The sequence below is a fragment of the Lipophrys pholis genome, assembly GCF_963383615.2.
Source record: "Lipophrys pholis genome assembly, chromosome: 18".
NCBI lineage: Eukaryota > Metazoa > Chordata > Actinopteri > Blenniiformes > Blenniidae > Lipophrys > Lipophrys pholis.
Genome location: NC_137646.1, coordinates 14,805,173 through 14,817,540, shown reverse-complemented (window position 1 = coordinate 14,817,540; position 12,368 = coordinate 14,805,173).

Sequence of the window (12,368 nt, the reverse complement as noted above, 5' to 3'; positions counted from 1 at the left end):
TGGCCTGCCGCCCTCGTCAGTTAAAACTCCTAAAGCTGAAGCATGGTGAGGGCCCGTAGCAGAAGCAGCCTGATAATGTTACAATACAGAATGCTAATGTTTTTTTAACAAGAGCAAGTGACAGGCTGTATTATATCATGACAAAAAGATTGATGGGCAGTTATTAGTGGGTACAAAGTACTTGGCTTAGCACGGCCCAGAAATGTGTTCTTAGTTTCTGGAGGACGTCTCCATGAACTGCTTTAATAATATGATTAATTAACTAATGTATAAATTTACTCTCTTCCTCCTCATGCACGCCTGGACTAGTAAAACATTATATACCCCATATATTTATTCTATATTCCAAACCTGTGCTCCTTTAGCAGTAGTTAAGGAGATAGTGTTTGCACCGACGGCCTCACTTTGTTAACACGTTTGGCTGGGTGGGGCTTAAAGAGAACAAACCTTAGCCAAGTGAACCTCTCAAACCTTGACCTTTGCCTCTTTAACGCCCACACTCTCGCTCTCGTTCTCCACATGACCACACACACAGAGTATATTTTCGCACACGGACATTCTCCAAAACAGCATTTTGCCGCGTCTGTCCGAATATTGGACGAAGAAAACTCTGCACAAAGGGGAAGAGGTGCAAAGATACACGCGCATAATCTCACACACACACACGCCCACACATGGCGCATACAAAACACACAAACACTCTCTGGCCAAGTGACTGCGCTGCAGAGGCCGTGACCCTCTACGCCCTCCTCCCCTCCTCCCGGGCTATCTGTCTGTGTGCTGATAGAGAGAGGGGAGGCAGCGGTGGCGTTTGAGCGGGGCAGGAAAAGCACTAGTGATTAGGACTTAGAGGGGGCACAATGGATGAAGGGGGGCAAATATACCTCTGACCCTGTGTCCCATTCCTGGCAGCCACCCTGCTGCTTCCCTGCAAGAAGAGAGCGAGAGAGAGAGCGAGAGAGAGCGAGAGAGAGGGAGGCCTTCCACACTCAGAGAAGATAGTGGACATCCCCACAGCATCATGGGAGTCAAGCCAAGGTTTCTCCATTGACGGCAATTCAAGTAGTTTTACTCTATATTCAAATATGTCCAATCCGCAATCACTGCAATGTAAAAATGTACAAGGTGGTTCAACTCTCTTAAACTCTCAAATATTCAAATATTAAGTTGAGCAAATGACCAAACTCAAATAGATTGAATACTGTGCCAACAATTATCATGTGAGTCGTATTTTTGAAGATTAATTTAATCAATGAACAATAACAGTGCTCTCGGTCAATGCAAAAATTTCACCTTGAATATTTAAAAAAAAAAAACACAGCTTAGGCTTGCTTAGGAAAATGTCTATCAAAAACAGGGAAATCATTTAATTTCAGGGAAATCAGTGACCACCTTTTTTTTTTTTAATAACACCCATAAGCCTCGTCCATGGAGACGGTTAGTTTCTTGATCTGTTGACCATCATCTGTTTTCCTTCATTGGAAATCTCTCGTTTAAGGGTTTAGGTCAGGTGAAGAAGGAAGGAAGGATATTATTCTTTCATCTTTAAGGCCTTGACTCACGAGCCATGAGATAGAACATTGTCCTTCGAAAAAAATCTGGCTCTTTTTAAATGATGTAGACCTTTTCCTTTGAGAATAATTTTGGTAGTAAAGTTTGACCCAAAGAGATCCAACTCGATCGGAAGATGATGGGTTCCAGGTATATTTTCCCTCATCATGTGTCTCGGACTACTGTTGGATATTTAATTTAAAATGTTCGATGGTTTTATGATCCTGCCCTAATATCTTGACGATTTCAAGAGTGGTGCATCAGTCTTTTCTGGTCTTTTTCCGCCCTCTTAACACAAATACCCATCATCTGGTATTCTACTACCCAATAGGCGTTCACGTTTAAACAGTGATTTAGAAAATATACATAGAAATATGAATATTAACAAAATACTCACTGGTAGTTGTTCATGCAGTGTATAACAGAGTTTTTCATGAAAATAAATGAAAAGTTTGACTTTTGGTTTATTAGAATTTGCTGTATTATTCATGACTGGGTTAGGGTAAGCACTTGGAAGAAAGCAAATGCTCGCTTGTTTATGTATCTCTGGGATTTAAGCATTAAGCTCCACTTTGGTTTTGGGGAGATAAAAATGGTCACATGTTTCTCCTAAAGCATGCTGTAAGTATATCCTGATATCCATGTATATTTGCTGGCGACAGCTTTGTTTCAAGTAGCTAATCTGCATTTTTCTTAAACTCAACAGTAACAAATATTCCTATTATTAACAGTGAAAGGCAGATTTGTTTTAAAAGCCACAGAGAGCTTCATGCACAACGGGAACATGTGGTGCAGTGTTTCTACATGTCTTTACCATGAGAGTGAGGAGTGAAAGGCGAGCACGAGCCAAAATATACACAAAGGGGTGAAACATTAAAATCGAAAACCATTTTCTCTAAAATTACATTAACACGTCGTGACAACGTAGCCTGCTCATGTCGATGAAGCTATGGAATCAAATTGAAAGCACTTAAAGCGGTTAAGAACAGGTTTGGGGTCTAACCTTTCTTTGTAAAATAATTGAATTAAACCACACTAAAACCCATGATTGCAGGAAATTAGCTGTTGGCAGGACAATGCAGATAATCAGACTGTTTACATGTCATACGCAGTGATTGATCCTTGTTTTCACTCCATATTGAAATCCCCCTTTTTTGGCCTCTTGCAGGCCACTTGAGCCAGCACCTGCAGTTCTGCAACATTTTGCCAAGTGGCCTTTCATCAATTTTTGAAGAAATGTTGTATGAATGCCTGCACCACCAAGCACACCCCCACCCCCCACCCATTCATTTAGTCACAAAACAGTCATAAACCGCGGCTCCACAAATATTCCCCATCCACACTCGCCAATGTGAGGCCGACGACTGAATGACAGCGAGCGATCGGGCCGGGCCAGCAGCACTGTACATCGCTCGAGGGCGAGCGAGGCCGGATCTCAGAACAAGTGAGCGGGTGAACAGTAGTAGTGGTGTGAACAGACGGGTGAGGAAATGGGGTGGCAGGCATTCAGCGGGGGAGCTTTAGAAACGCAGGTGCCTTAATTGTCCTCCAATAAAGCCTCGGCGAGTGGGCAAACCTGTGAATGAGTGTCTGCTAAAAGGAGGGATGAATGAGGCGCACGTGAATGAGTGAATGAATGAGCAAACGAGTGCCTGGAAGAGTAAGCCCTCTGTGGGGAAGCTGGTTGAAGGTTGTGGATGTGGGGGGGGGGGGGGGGGGGGGGGGGTTGGTGGTGGTGGTGGTGGTTGGGGGTGGAAGAGACAAGTGATGTGATGCATTAGCAAAAAAAAAAAAAAGATGAAGGGGTAGAAAAGAGAGGGTGGAGGCAAGCGGGGAGAAATGGTGAAGCAGAGATAGAAGGAAAGAGGAGAGATGAGGAGGTGCAAAAATCAGAGTGGAAGTGGAGGGTGGGGGGGTGGAGGGGGGTGGGGGTTAGTCAGGCCTGTCTCAGACAATGTGACATGGCACACGCTATTAATTCTGGCTCAGCGGAGAGACCCTGCCTCGCCATCTGCTCAGGGTCAGGGGCGTTCGCTGGGGTCGGCGTCACATCCACCCCCACCAACCCACCCACACCCACACACACACACACACACACACACACACACACACACACACACACACACGCACACACACCCCACCCCTCCTTTCCGCCCTCGCCTGACAGACACCCGGCCAGGCCCGCGTGCATTTCCATAAAACAATTGCAGGCCAACCTGCTCCCGTGTCGGGTGGGTGGGGTTAAGAGGGGAGTAGAACGCTGGCGAGCTCTCCTTAACAATGGCCTGTCAGATGAAAAGGCCCTTGCTGAACTTGATATACATTACAAAAGAGCCACACCACGGCAGTCCTCGGGCTCGGCCTCGCCGACCTGCGGTTGAATTTGAGCTTGGCGTTCATTCGCTTGTTTGCAGTTTGTGCACCCTCCCTCTTCCTCAGCCCCCCCTCCACCCACCCTACAAACCCCACCGAAATGACACACGCACACACACACACACTTACTTGCAACCGAGTGATGTGCAGAGGTGTATGGGTGTGTTATGCATAAATTTTGTGACACAGTAGACACAAAGCCAAACCTTGGTAAGCATAAAGTCATTTCTGGGGCAGGATTTATCAATCAGTCGATTAGTTAAAGACTTAATCAATCACATATTTGATGAAAAATTAACCAGCTCAGTCAAATTGTTCGTCTAGAAATGTCTTTTCTTTTAGTTTTTTTAATTCTCTTTGTTTTATCTCATTTAAATGTAATATCTTTAAGCACTGAGCATAAACTAGGAGAGGATTAATGAACCATTTTAGTCATATTTGCCCTTGCTTTGATTTTAAAGTAATATAAAACCTTAGTTTCAGCAGTGGAAATCATCTTTCATCATTCACAAAAAAGAAAACCCTCGAAAAAACTACAAATCAGAAATAATCCTTCTGAGCTGTGAAAACTGATCATTCATATTACTTGAGCAAAGGTAGAGGTGGGAAAAAAATGGAGAATGAAATAAGAATATATCATTGAAAAGTACTAGAGTTAAAGATTAATGGACTGTTTTAGGAAAACGCAGTAAAAGTAAAAAGTATGAATAATATCAAATTGACATAACATAGTTTACCGCTTACATAGATAGTAGATTTAAAAAAAAAAAAAAGCATTGAAAAGATATGAAATGGACAATGAATATAAATTTGCAGCATCGTAAAACAATATAAATGGTAACCATTTAGCTGCAGGCCGTTGCTGTGAGTCTTTTAAGTCTCTATCACAGACGTTCCTGTTCTCCAGATCGGCTATTGCGTGCAAGGGCTGGTAAAACGACAAGCTTTAGGGTCCCTAATTCTGTTGGTGCTTAAGGTTGGGATTATCACTGAAACAAGAGAAGATCAGACGGCTGTGAAGAGGTATCGCCATGTCAATGTACCACTTCCTCTCCACTTCCAGCGTTTCTTCGCCATCTCGCCATTCGTCCCGTCCGTCTCTCGCCCCGAATGAAAGAAAACCTCTCGATTTTTTTTCCACCTCCTCTGTGTGGATGTGTGTGTTCATCAGACATGCAAGTAGATGGGTGAGGAGTTTAAGTCCCTCCTGTGCCGAACCCCCCCCCCCCCCTCAAGCTAAATCCTTTAATCTGCTCTCGGACACGTCTGGAGGGCAAAACAAACAAATAGGACCCCCCCCCCCCCCTCCTCTTCCTCCTCCTTCTTTTCCCCTCAACAACCAGGTCCACACACACACACACACACACACACACACACACACACACACACACACACACACACACACACACACACACGCACACACACACACCCCTCCTGAGGCCTCCCCGAGCCCCCGACCATGACATCACTGGCAGCACAGGGTGACATTAACCCTCTCAAGGTTAATGAAGTGAGGTTGCGACTGGAGGGCTTGCGGTTCAAATCACAATCTTGAAAAAAGAAAAAAAAAAGAAAAAAAAATCCTCAAGCTCTACTGAGATCAAATTTTGTCCAAGTGTTTTCTCTTTGTGATGCCGGATACATAATCAGATATGTCTACCTTCGTCTCCCCAACAAGATGAGGCTTTTCCATTTGGCAAAGCTCCACTGTAGTTCCACATGCTGTGTTTAAGATTACAGGCATGGCAGGATTTCTTCTGCCACTCCAGTGTTACTTGATATATTCTAGTTGTATGGAAGGCAGTGCCGTTCCGACTTTGAGTAGATCCAAGCAAAGCATCGAATAAATTCGATCACATTCTTCTGTGTTAATAACTTCCCAAAGGTCGAGGACGCTGTGGTTTCCAAGTGTATGATCTCCTTCCTTTGTGATACATATCAAGCGTTCCAGAATTCCTCTAAATCAAAGATATTATTGAATCACATATTTGTTTCGGTGAATACTGAGATTTTATCGATAAATATTCTTTTATGCCATCGAGAATTATTTCAGATGGGTTTCCAGTTTGTTTATGACCTTTATTTCATATGTGAAACAGTGACAAATGCCACAAATCAAAAAAGGGAATTAAAGAAAATATAGTTTATATTATAGTACAAAAACCTTTTTCACATCATGGAGATGATAGTTATCATGTGATTTAGTATTTAAACATAAACATTGTTAAAAAAAGACAATGTTTATTAGTGTTTAACCTTAAAGGGGACATATCATGCTAAATCCACTTTTTTAGCCCTTAAATGCATTTTGGTGTATATTTAGAGTGTTTAGAAGTACAGAAAAGTTCAAAGTAGTCTCTTCAGGTGCTCCGTTGATATCTTTATATTCTGTTTTGGTCATATTTTGCGATCGGTTTCGATTTTTCTATTCTCTATTACGTTTTTTGAACAATGACGTCACAGTATTCTCAGCGGAACTGCCAAATTAGGACATCGACGTTTCGAGCAATCCGCCATTTTTGTTTCTCGCTGCGATTTTGTAGTCCAACCGAAGTTACGAGAGGATAAGTCGAAATGTTCGGTTGTTGGATGTAGTAACCCACAAGCTTCGTTACACCGTCTCCCAGCATCAGAACCTTTTCGAAGTGCCTGGTTGAGTTTTATTTTTCACAGAAATGTACCCACATCTGTGGGTAAGGTCATTTTTGTGTGCGCGAATCACTTTAAGGACGACTGCTTCAGCAACCTCCGCCAGTATAAAGAAGGATTTGCCGAAAGACTTGGTCTGATTGAGCGGTCAGTTCCTTCTATCTATGGAGACGACGAACAGAGCACTTCGGTAAGCTGTATATAACGCTAAAAAGTGTGATGATAAGACGTCCCTGTCATTGTTTTGTTAGCATTAGCAGTTGCACCGTCTTCATATGTTAGCGCTGTGTGCTCGTTTTAGATTATAATGTAACTTCTGTGTTAAATAGTCGTTGTAATACAGGCAGTATTGTAGTAGTGGGCATGGATGGAGAAGTTAGTGTAAATATAGTAACACACCATTGCGTTACATCCATATGAAGACGTTGTTCTGTAGGTGCATCATCGTCATTTTCATCTCGCTCCGCCGGGTCCGACTCTGGCTCCAACATGTATGGCTGGATGGACAAATCTTCCGTTGTTGACATTTTGTAAATAATGTGTGAATATAAAGTTTCTGCGCCGCTAGATAATTGTATCTGTTCTATCAAACTACAAAGATGGCCGAACAGGGTGACGTTGAACCGAGTGTGACCTCTGCAACCTGGAGAGGAGGCGGGGTATGAAGTGTCTCATTTGCATTTGAAGAGACCGCCCCAGAACGAGTTGCTCTCAGAAGCGCATCAGAAAAGGGGTTGAAAAGGGGCCTGTGGAGCTCTAATAATGAGGAATTCAGACCCAAGCATTGCAGTTTCGCGTTGTATAGACCACAACTGTATGATTTATATGTAAAAAGGAAGGATTTAAAAGCATGATATGTCTCCTTTAAATGGAATGCCTTAAACGAGCCTGTTAAATGAATCAGTTTTGCTGTTGCAGGTGTTCCTCAGGGATCAATCATAGTACCTTGTGTGTTTCATAAATAGTCGCAAAGATGACCTTTTGTGCAGATGATTCGATTTTGCGCAAACTAAAACTTGCATTTCTTTCCAATGCAGAAATCACATCCTCGAATCTCATTGTCCAAAATACAATAACAACCTTAAATCTATTGCTTCTCTCAAAAGGCAAACATGTGACTGCTATTTTAGTATTTTTCTATGGCTTGGATAAGACATTTAATTAAAATAATGGCTTGGGGTATATATATATTTTTTGCCCTTATCTTTTATCCGTACAAGTTTTTGACATTTCTCTAAATGAATATTTGCCCCCATTTTTATTGCTCCCAACACACAAAGTGACCATGCAAAGGAAAATTAAGCTTGTTAGACATCTTTTCTTGTGCCCATGTGTTCTCTGGCCTTGTGAATGTGTGTCAGGTGGTCTGAAAGGGGTTTTACTGGTCATCTAATCGAAAGTGTGCGAGTGGAAGGAAAGAGGTCGGGGCGGTTCAACAGAGGTCAGTGTTAGAAGGTCAGAAGATCAACGTCAGACACAGTCATGAACGGCAGCTGCTGCGTCAGCTGATGACCTCGAGAAATAAAAAGGAGAACAAGGGGCACGGTACGGCCTTGCTAATCTCGCAACAAAAACTACCCCCACCACGGTTAAGGGTGGATGGACATAGGAGAGGAAACATAATATCAGGTTAAGTTGAAAATATGTCCCCAGTCCTGTGCCTCAATTGTTTACACTTAATCCAACCTTTCCCTTTCCTTCCCCCTTCTCCTGCTTATAAACTAATTACCACAAAATAAAAGCCCTTTTCCTGTCTCTACCCCATTTCCCTCTTTCTTTCCGTTCATTTTTAGCCTCTTCTCTGCGGGTTACCTCCGACTCCTCACTGGGTGGGAGCTGCGATGGGCCAAAAACGCTGATGTCACTGATGTTATTTTCAAGAGGGGTGAGCTCATTGGCTGAAACCACAGAGGAGCTGGCATCCAAGTGTCAGGGAACGGGAGGCTGGGGTTTGCTCGTTGTCTGACGCTGGCCCTCATTTGCATTACATCTGGGGAAAGAATCTGGGACAAGCTGTGGTGCCTCTGTATCTATCCATCTTTGTATTTATTTAAAAATATGCATAAATTAAGTTAGCTTCAGATGAATAAAAGGCTGTTTAGAGAGGCGGAGAAAAGGCTTTATTGAAAGAACCCATGCGTTGAGGAAAAAGGAAAACAAAGAAAGAAAGTGACACCACAGAAAGTGAGAAAACACAGAATAACGCCACATTTCACATTTTGGAGTCTGGCTTAACAGCTCTGAGACGCAGATACGAGCACCACCATGACATGGAAAGACTGACACGGCTCTTGGTGACACGGTGCCAGAGGACTGATAAAACACAAAATGTTCCTCATATGATTCCAGCTTGAAGACATTGCTTGACCAGTTCCTGTTGAAGGAAAAAAATTATACTCACTCTGACATGTTTTAATTCCACAAAGAAAAAAAAACAATAATAGCAGGGGCCATAACTGGTGCTGAATTTCCTATTTATGCAGAAGGCGTCACGTCACTGAGTGTCGTGTTGGAATATTTCACTCAGGCTGGACTGAAAGGACTTATTTTCATATTATTTTCATGCAAAAAATAATGCCACAGCGTGCTGTTTATTAAGATGGTGTGTGATAGTAGCGGTACCTAAATATATTCCAAATACATTTCTTGGCTTCACCCCTGTTACTCATTGGCTTTTGGGTGTATGCAGATAATAACCTGTTGAAAAAAAGAAAGGCTATGCTTCTCTTTGGTTCTATGGTTTTTGCAAAAATATGCACCCAACTCAACTCCTGTTTTATGATTTTGTTGGCTTAAATACAATAAAGAGTCCATTCAGCTGCTCGATTCCATATTTATCCATATTTGGTCTTGTTGTAATAGGAAATAAGGATATTAACATGAACTTTTGGACAATAGTGTAGCCCGTGGGCCCGCAATTCTCCCCGCCAAACCCAAAAGCAAATTGGGAAAATTTTAAAGAAAACATTGATTCTTTTAAACAAATTCCTGAAGAGTAGCAAACACAAAGCACTGAGACCTGAGCTGAGATATCAGTGATGCTGCCATGAAAACTAGCAAACCAGCATTAGACTCAAAGCCATGCTGTCAGGGTGAGTTTATAAAAACAGACATAATGCAGCGACTTTAGAGTTTTATTTTTTGCGGCGGGGGTGGGTTTTTTATTGCAACACAAGGTTTCATTGAATTGACTTTGTGTTGAGATTTTAGTAATTTTTGCTAGTAAATGTTTGGCTTCATAAAAACTATCGACATTCTCATCAACTATACGATGCACCACAAGTACAAAAAACTCTGTTAAGTTTACATTTAAAGGTTATTATCGCACTATATTACCGGTGCAGCCCACTCAAGATAAAATTGAGCTGTATGTGGCCCCCGATCTAAAATGTGTTTTCATGCAACACTGCATGAAAAAGTAGAGATTTGTGCAATTTTCCCTCATTTCTTTTGATTGGAATATGTAAAACACTCCACTCCTGAGCGTTAAAGATTCCATGCGTCTTAAAAAGTTGATTGCTACCAGGTGGCTTATAAGTCTGCATAGACTGCTGGAGACATTATGTCATCACACCAATCACAGACAAACATACAGGGTTGAAATCATTGTCCTTAGGCACTCACAAGCTTTCCAGCCTGTATATTTGTCAGTTTATAGTATTTTCAAGGCCAGACTGAGAGGAAGTACTTCTGTAGAGGAGGTGGACACATTAGAAGTAACACATTAGAAAGAGAGGAAGTCTTTGTGTAGTAAAAATATTCTATTTAAGGTTAAATTTACACTGGCAATGCACAAGTTTGGGCCTTGAACCTGAACTCAGCTCCAACTATGCTTTTAGGGAAACTGTAATACATTTAACAACAACTTTACTTTCACTACACTGCCCACACCTGGGTTTTCTACATCAATTGACTGCGGGTTTTCCTGTCAATTCCCCCTGGGAATAGGTACAAGTTGGTGGTTTCCAATGCTGGGAATAAATTTAGCATCTTAGCTTCAAAGTTCACAAAAACAGGAAGTGCTCGGGAGAAAATGCTAATCTGAATACCCACATTTGAGGTAAATGGCGAGCGAGGGGAAAGGAACACCTGGAAAACTCTGGACTTTAGAAGACGGATGTTATTCGATTGAAGCGGGGAATTTTCCTTCATTCCAAAGAAAAACTGGGTCTTGTATAAACAACATAATCTAATAGAAACATCCTAAACGATATACGTATCAGTGCACAGAATGGGAGTTGGTCCATTGTGTGCATTGTACATACACACCAGCTGCCAAGAAAACTCTCAAACGCAGACATACACACGCAGGCTTGCACTCACAACACACACTGAATATTTACATGCGTGTACTGTATACAGAGATGACATTCTTGCATAACTATGATGGTGATTTGAAATATATTTCAGCTTTATGAGATGCTCGGTGTCCATTAAAGATGGCCATAAATGCCAATATCAAAGAGGTTATTATCTATGACTATGACACGAGTTACACGACAACGCACACTTATGGACATGGCCGAAGAAAATAATCCAATCTCCCAGTCTTTTCAATAAATGCATGTCTGCATGTCTCAGTGTGCATGAATGGTCGCCGTCTGCGTGCCAGCCGGCCTATCTGTGAACATGTTTGCAAATCTGTATACAGTATGTGTGTGCGTGTTTGTGAGGGTCAGTCCGGGCAGCGGTCCAGACTGCCGAGAAGAAAAGGAGTGAGTTTCACCACAGGAGGTGGGTCTGGGCACGGTGCCAATCAGCCTCACACACACACACACACACACACACACACACACACACACACACACAGAGCCCGAGGCAGCGGCCCTGTGCTGTTGATGCCTGCAGGCAGGCCTGACCACTCGCTGCCCTCACAGACACGGCGAGGGAGGACGCAGAGGGGGGGGGGGTGCAGAAGAAGAAGGAAGGGTAGAGGGGGAAACAGAGGGAAGAGCTGTGCAGAGCAGAGAGAGGACAAACTGATAAGGTGGAGACGCGGAAAACAGGGGCCGATAGTGATAGATGGAGGGAAACAGAAGGAGAAAGACAAGGCGAATGAGGTGTCGGGGAGAGGATGAAAGGTTCGGTGAAGGGAAAACATGGCAGCAAACAATCGGAAAAAACAAGGGAAGAGGGATGACTGGCTTGGTTAGGACATGGTGTTTGTTGTCGGAGGTGGAAAGAAGGGTGAACAGATCTGGGGGGAAAAAAGGTGAAAACAGAGGGAAAGAGCAAAAGGAAAAGATGAGGAAAGAAATGGAAAGAAGAAAGGGGGCTGAGAAATGCAGACAAGTGCTTCAGAGATAGTGGGAAAGGGATAAGATAAAGGAGTGTGTGTTTTTGAGAAAGTGGGCAGAAGAGAGGAAGCTAATACGATTTGCATTAGTGCCACTGCAAACAAAACACAAAGACAATTTGAACGGTCTGAACGCAACCAGCTGAAAATACCAGGCTTTTCCCTTTGAGCATGAAATCTCGAAAAACAGAGGACATCAAAACAATCCAAAAACATGAAATACTTCTCATTGACGGGTCTCACAGTGGAGTGCAGTAGAGTCTGCAGAAGAGGACTGGCTCCCTATTTAACAGTTAAAAAGCTTGACACATCCACTCCACCTGAAACGTCAACAATGCGTGGTGTGAACCAGAGTGTCTAGAAGTTGGCTAAGGGGATGCCAGGTCCTGAAAACAAATACAAAATGCATCAGGGCAAACATGCTGGTTAAACAAAAATCAGTTCCATACATTTATAGGCTTCAAACCTTTTGGTCTACTTCTTTATTAAGGCACTATGT